We start from the raw sequence: 19,451 nt of genomic DNA, 5'->3' as shown, positions 1-19,451 counted from the left end.
GCATGGCAATTTTAAGTGCTTTTAAAATAAAAACCTAAATTTCCTGAACTTAGTGTCCTCCAAAAAGTGGAGTCAACCAGAAGTTCAAGCTTTGTTGGAAATGTGTCCTTTGAAGGGTAACTATAAAGCTATAAAGGAATAAGGCATTCTTCTTTTACAGTGAGTGGAGCCATGCTTTTCAGTGTGCCTTTTTAAAAACTCAGTTGCTCATTATCCCACTTAATACTGTGGAAAGTCTGTGCTAGATTGTAAGTATTTTCAGGGAACGTTTCTCGTATTTACAACAACACACTATGCTGCCTATGAATAGCAGTACGTACTAATACAGGCCACTGATAAGTGAGTCTTGGATCAAGAGACATTGGGGTCATTACTTGTTTAAATTGTTGTGTATGTTATTTTCTTGATCAGAATTTTACCCTAATGAATTTAGATTTTGTAATATTTCATGGAAGTTTTATAGATACGGCCAAGGTAGGGGTTAGGAAAAGTGTTTAAAACTAAAATAGAAAACAAAACACAATTCTCATGTGGATCTGATGGGAAAGTTTGTTCCCTTTTTTTTTTTTTAGTCATTCAGACTGTATTACCATTTTATTTGCTGATATTTCTCAGCATGTTCACTTGACTTAGATGCATGGAGTAAGTTATGAAAGGCAGCTCAAAGGCGCAAACTCATACAAATAATACATCTGTGTTTATTTTTTAGTCAGTGTTCATATAGGTTGCTAACATAAATAGCACGTGTTATAGGATTGATCTTTATATCTGTATTGATTTTTCTGAGGTATACAGGAAGACTGTCTGATGTCATTTTATGAAATGCAAATTACTTGCCAGTCTTCAACTTTTAAAACTACAAGTTCATGCAAATTACTTATATGTTTAAGCATATTGATGGATACATTCATGTGACTGTGACTGGCTCCAATCTTCGGTAAATAATTAAAAGTTTTACAGCAAATAATGCCTTTCCTAGTTACTTAAACAGTCGTGCTCTCAATTGTGTAATTTGCAAGGACTGGCTATATAAAACCAAAGTATAATTTGTTTTATGTGGAAACTTAGCTGCTCTTAGAATCAGCTATAGTAAAACTGGAAAATATGAGAATGATATTTTCGTAGCACAGCTTATACAGGGCCAGCCCAGGTGGCACTTTCATATGCAGTGCCCAGTACCTGTTGCCAAATAGTACAGGGCTTGATCTTGCAGGAGGAAATTCAGGGCAGAGCTAATTCCTGGTCTATTGATATCTCTGTATTCTACCCATAAATACTGGCACTGAGTCAAAGACCACCTTTTAGCTGTAATCAGTTATGGAGCTAGATCAAAGCTGTGAACTGGTGAGGATCTTCAGAAATGTTTCAAGACCAAAGGGAGATGATGTTGGTTGCTTTTTAGCATGAACACTCAGGTTAAATCTTTGAACTGCTAACTGAGCTTGTTTACATGTTAAAATATACAGTCTGTTTTTCTGCTGCTTAAGAAATTCAAAGTGTTGACAAAGAGAATAAATAATTTTCCTTAGGGCCACTGAGTGATATTTGGAGACCTTGCACATTACTTCCTCAAAGCAAAGTCCCTGCAAACGTGGTGGGAATTTTGTTAGAGGCCTAGAGAATCAAGTCTTTGTGCACTCAAGTCCAAAGCAGCTAGGAGATGGATGCTAGTGGACAAAGTTTCATAGGAGCTGGTATAGCACACTCAGTAACAGGAGGAAGCTTGATCCATAGCAATGTTATTATTGTCTTTGCTGGAGTATGAACCCTATGGATAACATAGTCTCGTATCCCTCTAACCAAAACTTCAGGCTTTTTTTTTTTTGGCGGGGGGGGGGGGGGGGGGGGGGGGGGCTACACTGGAGAAAGACTTGTACTCAGCAGTCTATTTATTTGTATTTTATTTGGACTGGGTAACTGGGAGGAGGCTTGCTTCTGAATGTGGAGAACCATATTATAGAGATGTGTTAACTTCCAGTATCTTTGCTTTCTTTGCTAAATCACAATCCCAGCTAAAAGGCTTTTCTATTGGAGGTATTGCAAACATAAGCTGTCAGTAATCCTGCTTTTCTCTAACTTTCTTCCTATTCATCCAGGAGAATCAGGAGCTTGAATGGCAGCTCAAATATGGTCTGCAATACTTAAAACTGTTGTCTACCTCTGTATTTTGTGCACTGCTATTGTTCTCAGACCCAACGCTTTCTCATAGCCTTAAATGTTTCCCAAAGATGCTCCCTGAAATGTAGGTATCGTTTGGCCTATATGGTAAACTGTATGGTGTTGAGTAAATGAAGGCACAGCCAAAAATCTTTGCAAGTTTCTACAGGGCTGAAGGTCTTCATATTCTTTTCTAGTTTATTGTTGTGATCGCTATTCGAGGTGAACTATGAAGAAAGTAGTACTGATCTAGAAAGTTTTACTTTCTACTGTGGAGCAGTACAGTTAGAGCTTTCAGTCCTTCTCTGTTTTTCTTTTGTGGAATGTTGAAAAGTGTTTACCAGTGCTTGTAGAAGACTAAATGTCCTTTAACATTCGTCTCCTTGCCTTCATGTTGTGAAAGATCATCAAATTAGATGTTACTTTTTCATAGAACATGATTAGGAAGAAAGAATCCCAGAGAGGAGTTTGGACTATTCGATATACTCATGCCAGAGGCTGTGGACAAGTAATACAGTTGTTGTTGAGTGCACAGCATTTTTCTCTTTCATGCATCTTTAAAACTACTATATTTTTGTCACATAAGCCTTGTCATTGAATTTAAATTGATCAGAGGTCTCTGTGAAAACTTGAGCATTTGAAAGGGGTGAGAGAAAGAAGCTTGTGCTAGAGAGATGCTGAGAGTACAGTTTTCGAGTGGGATGGAAACTGCAGGCTTTTTGGATCATCTCCTTTGAGGGCAACACTTAAATAAGACTGAGATAGCATTATCTCATGGGCTGTTGAGGTGAAGTTGAAAGGATATGAAGGGACATGTGTTTTGTATCCATAGCTGTTGCACTGGAGTGCAGCAGCTCTGCGCTTTTGGCGTGTAAGACTTCATTTAACAAACTGAAATAGTTGCAGATTGTAGAATACAGAATAGTTGCCATCTAGAATACAGGCTGCTGGCAGCATCTATCTAAAGATGAAGACCTCCAAATGAAGTTAATAAAAGGAAAATCATGGTAATAATGTACAATGAACAAGGCACCCAGGGCTACTTTCTCAGGTATGAAATGGTAACTATTAGTGTATGCTCTTGCTCCAATGTCAAAAGCAACCATGATAGCCCTTCCAGTATCTTTGGTTCTCAGTACAAGAGTTTCTGTAGTAACTTTATGATATTGTCTTTCCCATGAAGTGACATTACCTCTGCTTGTAGCATGCTTCCTTTCGGATTATCACTGGAGAAGCTTCTTAGCATCCAGAGAAACTGATAACCTTCCCTGCACGTATTTGTTACTGGAACAAATTTAGTAGGATGTTGTCATAGAAACATTTGAGTTGGAAAGGATGTTTAGAGGTCATCTAGTGTAAATCCCCTGCAAGGAACAGGGATGCCTACAGCTATATCAGATGCTCAGAGCTCCGTCCATCCTGACCTTGAGTGTCTCTAGGGATGGGGCTTCTACCACTTCTCTGGGCAACCTGTGCCAGAGATTAGATCCTTAGGATCTAATTGGATCATTAGGATAGCACTTTATAGAGTGGCTTTAAAGCCTGGCAGAATCTCATTTGTTATTTGATTTGTCAAGGTTTTCCAGTTTCTACAGAGCTTTATTGAATACCATTAACAACACATTGCTTTCATTCCCCTTGCACTATATAGATCTATTTAAACGGTCTCTGATCCTTCTGTGCATTTTTAATAATGATAAAATGAGTTAATCTGTTAGGCCCACTGTACCTAACAAATAATTTACATTGGTTTTGTCATTTAAAACCAGGGCAGAATTTGAGAAATGCTGATGCTTCACAATTTAATCAGCTAGTTTTCAGGTTTCTAGCCTGATTTTCATGCATGTTTTTATTTACATCATCTATGTTTTTCTATTAATGAGAAACATGTTTCAATAAAAAAGCTTATTTTAAATAATTGTGTTAAAGAACTTAAGCAGTTTTGATTAACCAGTTGTAAACATTTCTGAAAAAACTCAGATCCAAGATTCTTCCAAAAATGGAAGACTAATCCCTTTGATTCTGGAAGTTACGATGAACTGCATGTCAAAAGGGATGTCTTTACACTATGCGCTTCCTGACTGCAGCCATCTCTGAGGCTAATCCCATGGAGCATAGTGACCACATACAGCCAGAATACTGCAATACGTGGGCAAATAAAAGGTTTCATTTGTGGCTGGTAGGCAATGTGCTGCCTGTGAAGTATTTGCTAGCACAGAAAATTAAAAAGTCTCAGAAGTGCCTGGCAGGGCAAGCAAGAAAGATCTCAGAGTCTTCTGAAAACAGACATTGCCTGTTTATTATTTCTTTCTAGTCATTGTTGCATCCTCTGTCAAATATACAGCAGCTGCAGCAGCAGAGTGCATGCTTTAGTCATTGATTCAGCACTGTCTTAGAACAAAAAGCTGCTTCTTCATTATCTATGCAATTTGCATGCATATTTTCTTACTATTTACTCATCAGCTGTGCTAGGTAGAGCATAAATCTCTAATATCAGATGACTGAGGACACTGTTTCCATCCTAGTGCATTTATGTGTTTTGATGATGGATGAACCTAAATCATGTGGACTGACTCAGTCTTTGTGCTCAGTTCCCTGAAGTTTGGCTCCCTGAGCCACATGACCTGAATGGAAATATCTAAGGATCTGCCTTCAATGTATTTGTGACAAGTCACCAAATGCACTGCTGAGGTGTTTACACAGCTCTCTGAATCTTAGTGGCATACTCAGGAAGCACTTTTAACATGATATCTGACATTGCTGACACAGAAAGGGCTCAGGAGATAAAAAATTCTCATGGCTAAAAGCTCAACTTCTTAGCAAGTTAATATTGAATGAGTGATCATGTTGTAACCCATTTAATATTTGGTTCCTTTGCTGCTGGGAAGTTCTGCTATAGGCAATTTAGGTAGAACTGGCAGATATTACTGGCAGATTAGAGCGTGGGCAGAAGACTTCAGATTTTTAGGTGATTTCATCAAAAACAATGCAGAGCTACAGTTCTTGAGTTCTTTTTTAAATGCATTAGAGCTATCTGCATCCTCCCCTGCAATGGCAGTGGAACATTCCGTTAGCTATTACACGAGGCAGAATCTCCTTTCAAAAGTGTTAGAATGTGTAGTCATTCCAGACATCTGAACTGCTGGAGGAAAAAAAAAAGTGGAAGGAATATGCTTTTTTTTGCTTTTTAATCTAGATGCTCTCAGTTTGGACTCCTTGCAAGAGGCAGATAAATGGTAATGAATGAAAGATATCAGTGCAGATACTAGTAGAATGAAACTACCAACACAAATGTTTTGACATAGATGACGGGAACACATTACAGCCCATACAAATCTCCTATGAAATACTGCCATAAAAATCCTTTCCACTGTGCTCTCGTCAGGTTGATGCGATAGAATATGTTAAGACAGTGAAGTCTAGTTAGTAAAACAGGATTAAACGATACTCTAACTGGAAGACTGAAGCAGTCTGCTTTGTTGGTTTTTTGTTTGTTTTTTTTTATGAGACAGTCCCAGGATTTCAGGGTTAATTTTAAATGTCATATTTTGCCACTATTCATTAATGATTGCAAATAGCTATGTTTAAAAAAAGGGGGGGAAAAAGGAACAAAAGAGGTTTCAGATGTCGCAGTCTGTATTCCAGGAAAGCCTGCCAAGTCTCCAGAAAACTGAACTTAGCAAGTCAAACTATTAAAATCATAAAGTTTTATAGAAATTTTATTTTATGATGCTTTCATCCTAAGTTATTTAATGGAACACATGTTACACATAGCATGTCGTACGCTTTTCAGGCTTTATCTGCTTGGTCACTGTGTAACCAAGAGCAATTTTTGCAGCAGATCCTATTATCAAGGTGCAGTAGTGTGGCTCACTAAAATGTTCACTGTGCTATTCAGGCATCTGTGATATACACTAGGTCTATGCAATTGTGTTTTCACCCATTTAGATCAGGAAAATACTGTGCTCTCAGAGATGTTCTTCATTCTACTAAATCTGAAGAGGGCAACAAATAAACTGGCTTCTTGTAGGACTACAGATTCTTTTAAGAATCTGTGCACCACACATTCTTTTAAGAGTGGTTAAATAAAAGGAATTAAAGCACTTTCTGAAACATCACTCCTCATCTGACTGCTAGGACTTCATTTAATGTTTTCCTTTTGTGGGACAACCAAGGACACTGTCTCCTGGGGTAAAGTAAATTTCACCTTTTAGCAGTTATCTCTAAAAGTTAAATGAACCGTTACTCTTCCATAGTAAATCCAAAAGCAATGGTGCAATAAAAAGAGAGACAATAAAATTATAATCAAGGGGGAGAGTCTGGGTGACTAGAGCAATTGGCAAAGACTCCAAATTCTATGAATAATGACACTGGTTAGTAATTTAAACCAAGTCCTGTGTCATCCATATGAAAAGAGCTGTATTGTAGCACCAGCCCTCCCAGATCTTAGTTTCATTTGATACAGCTTTTTGTCCTGCTTAATGGGATGTGAGAACTGGTTATCACACACTCCCAGTGCAGAAGATTTCTATGACAAACTGTGTAATAAAAGCATAAAGGAGGGAAGCTGGTTTGGGGCATGTGGTTCCCTGCAGCTCTGTGTTGATATAGCTATATGCCTCCAGATCCAAAAATGGCATTGCCTGTTAGTTCTGAGCAAGTCCTGTATCAGTAAGGCCATGCAAATATTTGGGAGCGTCCCTAGGTATTGGGATCACTGTGCCCACTCATTCGTGTCCCTGCAGTCTCCTCCTTTTCCCTCTCAGAAATTCATGGAAAATACTTTAGCTGGACCAGCTCCTTGGTCAGATTTAACTTAAGGTTGCTTAGTAGCTGAATTGACATTGTGAAAAGGCTGGGGAAAAAAAAAAAAAAAAAAAAAAGGATTTTAACCATGGTAATTTGAGTTGCTTAATCTTGTGCTTCTGGAAAACCAAAAGCAGAGCCACAATTTGTGTCACAGTATTCAATGCCGTATTCAACTTTTGCACAAGTTCTTTGGAAGAGATGCTCCTCATTAGCCCTGGCATTGTGGCATGGTATGACTTTTGTCAGTTTCCCAAATGCCACTATCTTAAACAGTCTGGTAGACTTCAGCTGTGGCAGACTGTAGCTTTTCCTTGCCACGGTGAGTGCCTCAAGTGAAGGGGTGACTTGCTTCCTACTCTGGACAATCCAGAAAATGTGGAACTCATTCCCTCTGGAGTTATGAAATGTGGACAGATTCCTCTTTTTTACAGTGGAAAAGCATGAAATCATAGCCACATTGGCTAGGGTTATTATTCATTTAACAGTTAAACTTCCATTATGTTTTACTGTTTGCTGCATGCCATTTTTATGCGCTTCAGTTTTATGTATTTTGCAGTTAACTGTTTGAAAGGAGAAAGAAGTGACTTGCCAGGACTGTGACTTTCTCTCTGCTCATTTTGTGCTTTTCTTGTTACTAGGATGATACTTGTTTCACATTGCATGTAGGCGTATGATAAATATTACTGTATAAATTTTTACTGTCTGATTGTAAGAGACTCCTAAGGGTGGGGGAAAAAAAAATGATTGTTCATATGTGGCAATATATCCCTATGTGTGGGTATAAGCAGAGCTGCTAAAAGTCTTGTTACCTATTGATTTGGATTACAAATTACTGAGCCTTGTTGTGCCTCACTGTTACTGTTTAAAAATGCGTAAGGAATAGTGTTTGCTTTTTGAGTTAGTAACCACTTTATGTATTAGTTTGAAAAACTAAAAAAGAAAACAAACACAACTAAATAGGCTGGCACTTGTCATTATCTAAATCATTATTAGCCTTTCTGCTAACCTAGTTAACCTTGGCCTGTGCCCATTATCTTCTACTTATTACTGTTCATTAGAAAAGATTTTCTTAATGATGTTTACTTTGGTTTAACTGGAAAAATTGTTTTTTTTTTCAGTAGTTTTGTGCTGCTTAGCAAAGTTCTCTGCACAGCCCCTATCCTGAAAGAAACTGCTTATAAGCAGGTAGGTGAAACACCATTGTTTTAAGCATTCGCCTGAGTCTGTTATTTGGTCCAGTTGAACTTAAGCTCATGCTGAAGTGACGGGAGTCACCATACAGGAAACCTTTGGCTCATCTGAAATTCATTCCAGAAGCCGTGGTAGCAGTAACTTAGTGTTAGGTAAATTAAGACTGCCTGAGGAACAGTACTAAGCAGGAAAAAAGGCATGGGGTATTTCTTCCTTAGCCCACCCATGCAGGTGCCAAATGTGGTGTGGATGGCTTTGTTCCCAGAACCCCCCAAACACTTGGAAGGGGAGACAGGTTCATGTGGTTGCTATTCCCCAAGGGATGGAGGGAAAATGTCTGGGTAGCGAGTGGTACGTGGCTACAGACATGCTCCCCCCTTCGCTTTTCAGGCACAAACGTGAAGCTGTACACAGAAGAGAGATAGTGTAGTCTTTATGTGAGGTGTGGGTGAAATATATTGCAGTATTCCTCCACAGAGACTGAAAACGGTTATTAGAGATATTTAAGACTGAGCTTTTGCTGGAGTAGCACAATTTTAGCAAAGCAAAATTCATGTATATGTGTACACCACCATAATACATTCACAAGTAGTGGAGTCCAGCGTACAGACCTAATTTCTTACACCTACAGACCTTTACTAAGATAACTGCAACATACCACAAACTACAGAAGTGACTATGCAGTTAATTCTAGAATACTGGAATTATTGCTTGTACTTATGCAGTTTTTATCTGATTAAAGTGTCACTATATTAATCTCTTCTTAATTAACATATGCTCCATTGTTATTATTTTATGTGACTAGAATGATTTTGAACAAGATAATGGAAACCCTGCTTGACTTGGTATCTCGCTTCTTCTCTGTGAAGCTTGTTTCAGTACTGTGCTGATTATGCCTGTTAGGTTATAAAAATGAAATTAAAGTGTTATCATACAGGGTTGTTTTTTTGTTTGTTTGTTTGTTTAGAAAGAGCAACTTATTTTTGGCTATCTGTTTTTGAGATTCCAGTTTGGGTCTTGCCCAGAAGGTCTGAAGCTTTCAGTGGTGTTTCCCCTGAAATAGGTATAATTCCATGTCATACTGGAATACTGTCTCCATTCCATGAGAAAATGAACTAATACATCTTAATAGGGCCTGCCTAATATCTTCCATTGATCTCCATGGTAATTTATAATGAAAACAAGTTGAGCATAAGCTAGCAATGCACACTCACAGCAAAGAAGGGCCAGCAGTATCCTTGGCTGCATTAGGAAGAGCATCAACAAGTTGAGGGACATGCAAATTAAAATACAGAAAATTCTATTGAAATGAAAGACAAAAAATGACTGTGGGAGTAGTTGAACATTCTCACAACGGGTTGCTTAAGGAGTTTGTGGAGTCTCCCTGCTTGGAGATAATTCCAAAGTGAACTGCACACAGTAGTGAGCTACATGGTTTAGTTGATCCCACTTGGAACAAAGAGGTCAAACTGGATGATCTTCACTGGTCCCTTTCAACCCCAGTGATTCTGTAGTTCTATTTGTCAGAATTGGGTTTGGGTAGTGCTACATTCATCAGATATTAATGGCAGTTTTGTGGTTGATTAGCTGTTCAGCAAAGTGTCTTGCCAAGTGACTATTTTGTAAAGTACAGCATATGCTGTGATGCTCTTCTAGTGGATTTTATTATTACTTAACTTTCCATTTGCAAGGTGGTTGGGTTTTTTGTTGTTTTTGTTTGCTTATTTTGTTTGTATGTGTATATATATATATATATATATATATATATATATATATATATATATATATATTTAAGTTAATGTCCTAGCATAAGTTAAATTGAAATTAGTAGAAACTGGGATTTCAGAAAAGGTGCAACCCATCCTGTTATAAGGCCTCTCCTGAAATTAGCTGTCTTTTAGTAACAGCTGTGCCTGTTAAATGGCTTGGGATTCAGTTTCTGAAAAGAAAAAAAAGTGATGGTAGAATTCTATTTATTTATTATGAAATGGCTAGCAGAATAATTCTGCTTGGCCAGAAGGCAAGGAAGTATTTAGTGTTCCAGTGAGGATTTCTTCATACACACCTAAAAGTCTCAATAATTTTTGAGTATTTAGAGAGTGCAAGATTTGGCTAAAAGCTAAGAAAAAATCCAGACAAGAAAATGTGTGCCTGGGCTTAAACTGTCCATATATACAAGGGTTCCAGTTATGGCTACTTCTGCTGTGAAGATGCATTCCAATAATGAAAGACTTTATCAAGATTTGTTTCAATGTTGATGCATGCAGAGCTCAAGTGTCTGCATTGTGCTGGCAATGCTTTGTCGTGAGCACTGTCAGGACTCAGTGTTTTATCTGCTAGCATGACCTAATCACTCTAATAATGCCGCTGAAATAGCAGTGCCGAGGTATGTGTCTGAACCTGAGTGGGTGTATAGAATCCTCTCACCTGATGCTTTTGTGGAGGGTAAGGACCAAGTCTGCAGGAGGAAACGTAGAGCACTTTCAGTGCCAACTTTCTTAGTAAAACAACAACAACAAAACTGAAAGGTTTAAGTGTTGGTGGTGTAAAACAGTGCAACTTAGTCTAGCTTGTCATTCCTTATCGACCAGAGGAGTGCTGCAGGATACCTGTTGTGTTGTGGTAGTGGCACCCTTCCCTAGCAGGGAATTGTCTGAAGTTGCTGAGCTGGCTTGTAGGTGCCTCATTTTCCTTAAACTGTGGGGGAAATCACAGCTTGAGAAGTCCGCCTTTGAGTTCCAGAATGACAGTTTGTACCATAACTGCATTATTTTAAAATACTCGCTTTCAAGTAGAAGAGCGTCACCCACCGTTATCACCTTCTCTGTGTGCTTCTGGACGCGGTATTTGCGTATCACACCAGATAGCTACAGTTTCCAGTTCAAGACAGCCCTAACTGCGGTGATAAAATCCAGAGGAGACTGCGTGTCCTGAAGCACCACTAAGTAACATTGTTCGAAGGGCAATCCGCCGTTCATGCATTGGGAAGGAAGGGAGGGAGCGGGAAGTTGGGCAGTTTTGATTTAAATGTCAGATTGTTTTGAAACGTAGCCTGTACAGTATGTAGGTCAGTGCTAAAGGGATAGACTGTATCTGCAAAGGTGCTGAGAATGATTAATTTCCCTGGACAGAATTCTGTTTTTATTTTCAGTGTGTGCTCAAGTAAAGCTGCACATTCTCATTCATGATGGGCTCAGATTTCAGACTGTCTGCCCAAAGGGGAAATTTATCCTGGCAACTGCTGAAAGGGGAACTCTTGTGGATTGGCACCGGTTTCTGCACAAAAAATAAAATAAAATAATGCTCTGTTTAGGGTAGTTTTTCAAGGATGGTTTATTTACGTTTCCTTCTGCATTCTCTAACTATTTGCATCAGTGAGAGCTGATACCTTTGTGCTTTCTAGCAGCTGCCAGGCACCAAGTAGGATGTGCATTAGTCTCCTTTCACTGCCGTGAGCAAACAATACCTGTATTTCTGTGGAAAACTGCACCCACAGTGCGGAGTGCTTACTTGTGAGTGAATAGACCTGCTAACAAGTTGATCTAAAGGGCCCCATTGCTTAACAGAGACGATTTTTTTACCCGCCAGTCAAATTTATGCTGGCGATTTTGTTACTTTATAGCTGTGAAATCATGTGGGAGTGAAAGCTTCCTTTTGGAATTTGTATGAGTTGAGAAGGTTGGGTCAGATCTTCTCTGAAGCACAAGGGGCAGATTATGTTTAATTGCTGTAGCAGTCCTGACCAGATTAAAACTCCAGAGCTGTGCCATGGCTTTAGGCAAGGCTTTTTCAGGAGGTTACACAATAAATATTATGCTATTATTATTATTTTAAAAATAATGAAATCCAGCCTAATGGAGTATTTAGGGAGGATTTAATGTAATCTCATTAACAGTCCTTCGAATGAGCAGTCACTTTGTTTCCTTTCTCTCCTCTTATCCCAAGCCGTCCAAACTTTTTCTGGGACTTTGCAATCTTAAACAAAACATTTAAAATGTGACCGATACAAAATTGTAAATGGCAGTAGAAAAAAATATGGGGAAATTATTTAATGTTGTAAAAACATTAATTTAAAATGTTAATTTATTACTTTTGCTACTTTGCTCACATTTGCAGGAATAGATTTGATTATTACATAGTCCATCTTCTCATACTTTGCAGAGAAATAGTGGTCCTCAAATGGTAACTAAGGACTGTTTCTTGAGGGCTTAGTTTTTTAATGTGATTGCCAAGATGGCTGAACACAAAACACAAGGCCTACATTAACTCCTATTCATTCTTTCCTGTCAAATATGCAAAAAGTCCCCAATAGATGAGAAGCAGGTGGAAGGGTTATGCACAGAGAAGACACTGGAAGTATTCTATGCGCTATGCTGCTAAGATTATTTTAAGATGGCTTTGCTCAGTAGTTATGTCAGCCATATTTTTTTGTGCCATTTGGCAACTTCCTCCACATACTTCTCTTGGTACATGCACACATAACGTGTATGTGCTGTGTATATTCAAAGAGTATAACCTCATAATTTAAATGAAGGCTTGCAAAAGGGGCTATTTACTGAGTAAAATGTGTTTTCCTGGAATTCTGATGGATTGATTTATTGTTTCTGCAGTTTTTTCTGTAAGCTACCACATCATGGAATTGTGCCTTCTGGGTCAGAGATGAAAGGAGCTGGCCAGTAAGTCTGTAGAACTGAAACAATTTTTTCCGAAGGTACAGTGAGATTTTAGCTGTTGTGTTGAAATGGACTGTTTTGCCTGGTCGGTAAAGACTAGTAATTCATATTTCTGCAGAAAAGAGAATATTTGGATCCTGTATTGCAGGACATCTTTGATCGCTGCTCGATTTTGAAGGAGTTGGAGACAAAAAGTACTCTATTTTCCTATTAACCTCTTTTTCACAGATCATGAAAAAAAGCAAGGTCTGGGATTCTGTTTATCTCTAAGTGTACCCCAAAATGCTTAGGTGAATGTGTTTATCCTACATTTGTTCATTGGCTTGTCAAAACCGAATAATTATTAATCATATCAGACTGGCTATATCCTTGTTGTTAGGTGGTTGAAATTATAAAGGAACAATAATGCGGATGTCTTAACATTATGTGACCTATGAACATTATGAACATAATTAGAAATTCCTTTGGTAAGCTGACTATTCCACAGAAGAATAAGCATTATCCATGGCTCTCCTTCTGCAGTATAAATTTGTTATTATAATGCTCAAGGTTGAAATCATACCCAAGCTTGCAGTCTCTAATAGAAGAGAGAAATAGGTGAAGTGCCCTGACATTAACCTCTCTGTGGTGTAACTTTAGGAGATGATTTAGCTTCACTATCCAGTGCAGTACAGTGTCACCTCTAATTAATTTTTTGTCCTGTGTCAGCAGTGTCAGGCACTGCCCTGAGGAGGAAAAAAATGTTGTAGAAGGTTTCATCTGACTTTGTATAGTTTTCTCAAAGCATGGTCTGCCGGACTTAGCTTAAGCAAAAAGTATACATTCTTCTTGTAAATGTAAGAGTGTGAGCAGAGAAAGAAGAAAATTTGCCAAGAAAGAAGGCATTATGTATCATCAGCAATTTTTTTTTTAAAGTGTCATCTACACATGAATTTATTCATGTACATAAAGATCTGAGACTGTTCTACTTTTGGTCTTTAGTATAAACCAACATGAAATGACCACTGGGAAGAGTGTTCAGAAATGTACAAGAGCTGATATTTCGATATTTCCCTGCAAAGTATTTAATACAGTGGTGGTGTGATTCCCCCACCCCATGTCTGTTTCAGCTCTCTCAATTGCAGTTTGTCAATCATCATCTTTGTACTAGGGAAGAATACTAACAAAAATCCTCATCTTTTAAAAATGTCTGCCATTCTTTGGTAGCATTTCTGTTGTATGTTGAAAACATGATTAGTAGAGGCCAAAATGTGATAGTCGATACAGATCTGTATAGAAGATTAAGAAGGTCTTGGTAGAAGATATGTATTAGGCCTTGAAATACTTTTACAGATGACCCTGAATCATAAAAATCTTTGAGCCTGAAGGTAGGAATCCATAGTATCAACTGAATTCTTACTCTTATTGATTTTCTAATGCCCTCTTGTTTTTAAATGACTGCACTAAAAATGGGTGAGATGTGGGCACAGACACTCTGCTAGCTCTACGTGATGCCATTGCTCTTGGTGGAAGGCACTGAACAGGCAAAACTGCCTGGCTGGGTTGTGGATTGGTGAGTCGGTTTTGCTCTATGCATTTGACCAATAAAAAATCTTTTATGTCTCCTAATTCACCCATGAATTTAACTTGGTAATTCTAAAAGCAAAGCCAATTATTTTGGTGTTCTTCTTTCCTTTTAAGTTTTTTCAGTGGCGTGTTTTTCATTGACACACATTAGCTGAAGCAAAGGTTATTATTTCAAATAAATATACTTAACTAATTTTGCATATACTGAGTGTATAATGCAGAATAATTCCTTCAAAGTCTTTGTTGTAGAATTAAATTAGTTAAACATAATGATTGGTTGATAGCCTAATATTCATTTGTTCTTGAAGTCTTAAAGTATCAACAAAAATAATAAAACTAAAATCAATCGTATATAGGAATATGCCTACACGGTCTTTACTAGATCTTCTAAAAAGAGCTTCACTTTCAGAGTTTTAACACTGTGATACTGAGACAGTGGACTCTCTTGGAAGCCAGTGCTTTATGTTTGGACAAGATTAAGCTTATCTCTGTAGATGTAGTTCCAAATCCCAGCACTATTCAGTGCCTGCAACCTTTCTGTTAGCTCAGGAGGCAGAGAGTTTGTAGGCCAAAGGAGATATGTGTACACTTTGAAGTTGGAAGGCTTCTTATCATTTGACAAATGGACCTGAGAATGTTAAAGAGAAAGTTTAAGGACAGATTAGTGTCAGAAAGTGTATTTTTCCTGATGATTTGTAGCTTTCTGGTGTTCTGGTTTATAATAATAATAAAAACAACAACAACAACAACAAATTATTAGTTATGAGAAAGTGAAGCAATCGCATGCAGTATGTGATCTAAGTCTTAGCTAAGGCTCAGCTTTGGGCAGGAAATCATTAGTTCCTGAAGAGATTATGTCCATTGAATCTCAGGTTTTGTGAGGACAACTCCAGAAATGCCACATTGGGTACTGAGAACTTACAAAACGTGGCAGTTCTGACACTGAAGGGGAATCTTAGAAATGCTTGTTTTAGCAAAACATAGATAATATGAAAATCTTAATAAAATCAAGTTGAGATACTGAATACATTGTCTAAGTGGCAGCATTTGCAGGAAATGAGAGGAAAAAAATACTATTTCTCATCTCCCATGACTGTGCTATTCCTTGGGCATCTTGCTAGATGTCATTTGGCAAAGGAATGAAACTAGGCCCTACAGACAACTTGTGACAGCAGAACTTCTGAAAAATTCAAAATCAAAATTCAGATATCCTACACGAAATGAAAGAAAGAAGCTTATTTCACAGTGAACTCCACTTCTATACAGAAAGTGCCTAGTACCAAAAATGTCTTACAAGATGTATGTAAAGAGCTCCTTCAGTTCATCACATTTCTCACATCAGCTTATATACAATATTTCTGTTGACTAGAAATCACTTCACAAGAAACTCTACATCTAAGGAGAGGTTAAGGACCATGAGGGCTTACAGTTTGACCAGTCTATAGTCTGCAGAGGATGTACAGTAAGTGTATTACTGGAATTAAATATTTTAATGTGATAGCCTATAATTTGTAAATCCTTTCTTCTGACCCAGTAGACTCCTATTTTGCAGAGTTTTTGTGTTTACATTTAAGGATACCTGAAGAAGTTTGACATTGAATATTCTCAATTTATATTAGACCTGCATTCAAAGAATTCTCATTCTACTGAAAGATCTTGGGGTCTGATTATTTCCAATGTGTTGAAAGTATTTATGGTGGGAACTATCAGTGTTAAGATAAAGAAATGCTTCAGTCTTGAAGCATAGCTTGAAAGGAGAGAGATAGGGACATGAAAAAGTACTCCATTCTGTGTGTTTCTTGTCGCCACTCAAATCACCCTCAAATCCAAGTGCTTTATGATTTTAAATCAGTATTTTAAGAAGTCTGCATATGCTTTTAAAATTCCAGATTTCAGCTGAAACTCAGACTATTAAAATAGAATGAAAGAATCTGTGCTGGAGAGATTTCCAGCCAGGTTGAAACAAAACCAGTACTGGAATTTTCACTTTAAAATCTGATCTGGCAAAACTGGCTTCTGTATTTCCAGACGACTAAAGGCTGGACAACCCAAGATAAGCAACTAAACTCCACATATTTATTGCAGCTAAATCTTACTTGTAGGGACTCAATCACACCACAGACAAATCCTTTGTTTAGAGGCATGTACAGACTTGGGCTTTGCAGTGCTTGATCATGATTCCTCCATGTCACATAATTCACAGAGATGTTTTTCCACGATCTTAATTGCCCCAAAGATGTTCTTTTAAGTTACCGTTTTCAGTCTTACGGAGCAATTCCTGACTCGTGCACAGGTTGATGGCTTGAACTTGGTGGATTATCCTTATGTATAAATGCACAAGTATTTTCAAGACTAAAGCAGAAAAAAAATGAGAGTATATTTGTATACTTGATTTTCTGCAACTTGATTAAAATGACATTTTTAATCTCTAGGAAACATTACTAATTTAGCTTAAACTGCTCAAACTTCCAAATCAGGTTACATTGAAAAGGCTGTTATTTTTACTTTGTTTGTTATATGCATTCAGTCTGTAATTAATCTGATCTCCAACAGCAGCAACAAAAAAAGACTGAATTGTTTTAGAGGACTTAGTTTGCTTTTTAAATATTAGGTGTTTTTTTATTCAACTAAGGACTTAACTGTTTATCTGTTTTTTCAGATGAGAGGATATACTTATTCTGAATGTTATCTAAACATTAAATTAACAGCAATAAATTATTTTATTTTAGAAGTCAAAAACAGATGTTGCTTTGATAGTTTCAGAACTAGAAATTTGGACCAGGTTCATTTTTTCTGAACTTGAATATCTTCCTGTAATGGGAAGAATTCTAACAGAAGTACAGACATTCCCATGTGTGAAGGAGAATAGGGAGCTGCAGACTTACAATCACAGTGTAACATGAATGTAGGTTGCGAGGAAATCTTTTTTTTTTTTCCTCATCACTGTCTAACATACCCAGGAAATGTGTAGAAGTACTGTTTTCCGTTTTTAGGAGAAGAAGCTGAAAGGCAATGTTGTAGTATTTTCTACTCTGTTGTTTCATTAAAGTAAAGTGCTTTGTGGATCCCCATATTCTGGGAGACAGAAGTTCTTCTGGAATAAGATGCAATGCAGTGTGCTGGCTGCTTTCTTATGTAATCATAAGGAGAAACAGAAGTTTTGATTGTTATTGTATGTTTGTATGGATTCATTAAGCCTGGAAACTCTCAATTCCATACAGATAAGTACAGCAATAGTTTAATAAGGCAGATGAGCATGCACACCTATAGTGTTTTTGTTGACGTTGATGTTATGTTCTTGACCCTTTTTATCAAAAGCATCAGTAGTCAGGATGGCAGTCCTGCATCTGGATAAGTATTAGCACATACGTAACTGCCGTGGCTGTTCCTATCAAGTGCAAGTATGTAGCATATTTTCTACGTATTATGCAATTAAAACAGAGCTTGTTTTATTGCTTTTTGAAACTGGTCAACGTTTTTCCTTCATCTCCTTCCATTGCCATGTGTTGAAGTTCTTGGAAAGGGTAGCAGCATGGAGGTATGGCTAGCAAACCTGAGCAGAATTGGTTTCATTTGTAAATTTTTCCAATCTGCCTTAGTACTGAAGCTTCAGAATTTTACAATTATGGAAAATATTTGCCTGTCTTTTGGGTTTTGAATGGGAACATTCAGAATATCTTCTGAATGGACACAATGGCTTGGAAATGTCTCAGTTTTAGGGAGATGAGTGCTTCTGCAGGTACGCACTAGTATTTCTGTCTGCCAGCGTTTATAACAGCATATCAAACAAATTGAACCTGATTCTTCTCTTTCTTCGAAATCAGAAGTCCTTCCCCTGAAATAAACAAAGAGCTGCATAAATAGAGAACAAGTTGTTTTACTGAAGATTTGGTTAGTGCTGCTTCATATATGATTCACAGGAATTCTAACCTGGTAGGGCAGGTCCCATGCTGAGCAGCTCTATCATATCTGTTGACTATAGAACTTAACAGATAACAGTGCTGTAAATGTGGAGTGAAATGGAGAAGTTCTGACTGCACTTTTTTCATCTCACCATAGTCTAGCACAGTGGCATAGCACATATTTGACTGGCAACTGCAGCAGCATACATATGAATCCTCTCCCTTTCTTCTTTAACGGTCACACAATTCTTCTTTTTGTTTTTGTTTTTTCCTTCAGTAATTCTAATTGCTGTGCTACAGTGGCTATCTCGAATAATTACACAGTTAACCAAGTTTACATGGAGAAGCAGATCACAAGGGTTTTGGTGTTTGGATTTTTTTATTGTTGTTTTTATGCTTGTTTTGCATAATCTGCTTCAGAAATATTAAAACTGAAAAGAAAGAGGTGATGGAAGATAGTCAAGTACATTTGTTGTAGGTAAGAGTCTGCCTTTGAAGGAAACAAGTCAGAAAGCCCTAAGTTGCTATACTTAATAAAATTATTGAAGAACTTCATTTAAAATGAAGATCAGCTTTAGAATATGAGATGTGAAATGCAACTGCACCTATCTCAGTCTTCAAGGTATCTCAGGTTCAGACAAAAGTATTTGTTATGTTCAAGCCATTTAAGTAGCAACAATATGGTCATGTTTGTTAGTTTTCCTGTGGGTTAGCCTCTGGAATTTCCAGACAAGTGTATCTCTCCAGCCCAACAGAGAACTGAGTTGTTATTCCTGTGGAAATACTGTGAAAGTAATGGGATCACAGTGTTAATGTGGAGCTGAGAGTTGGACCCACCATTTGTTTTGTATTCAATGTGATTATCTCAGCTTGTAAGAAACCCAATGACAGCCAACCCCCTACATTTGATTAAGATGAACCAACCAGTTCAAAAGAAGAATAGGAACAGGAGTATAGGCAGACAAGGAGCATGGCCACAAGTGATATTTCTTCTGGAAACAGGTTTAAAAATAATGCATGGTTGTGAGTCTCCTGTTTAGGTTTAAAAAAAGAAGTACTGGAAGTTTAACACGTGCTTGAGCTCTCTTAGGAATAAGGACGGACTGATATTAAAATAGTAGAGACTAAGCATTGTCAATTAATCTCAGGCCCT

The 19,451-nt window shown here is 37.6% G+C and overlaps 1 protein-coding gene across 2 annotated transcripts in view; it reads left to right on the top strand.

Annotated features, from left to right (window-relative positions):
• The window catches only part of COX18 (COX18, cytochrome c oxidase assembly factor), a 110,997-nt gene that overhangs the window by 54,020 nt on the left and 37,526 nt on the right, over nucleotides 1-19,451 (top strand). Inside the window, exon 7 of one of the 2 annotated variants that reach the window (XR_005859574.2) lies at nucleotides 8,088-8,151. The exons of the other annotated variant lie outside the window; for it this stretch is intronic. The gene's annotated coding sequence lies outside the window, so the exon portion shown is untranslated. Of the gene's footprint in view, nucleotides 1-8,087; nucleotides 8,152-19,451 lie in introns of those variants that run through there. 2 annotated transcript variants of the gene reach the window in all.

This window comes from Gallus gallus, chromosome 4 (assembly GCF_016699485.2).
Source record: "Gallus gallus isolate bGalGal1 chromosome 4, bGalGal1.mat.broiler.GRCg7b, whole genome shotgun sequence".
Lineage (NCBI taxonomy): Eukaryota > Metazoa > Chordata > Aves > Galliformes > Phasianidae > Gallus > Gallus gallus.
Note: the sequence above shows the minus strand (reverse complement) of the source record. Positions and strands in the feature narration are given on the sequence as shown.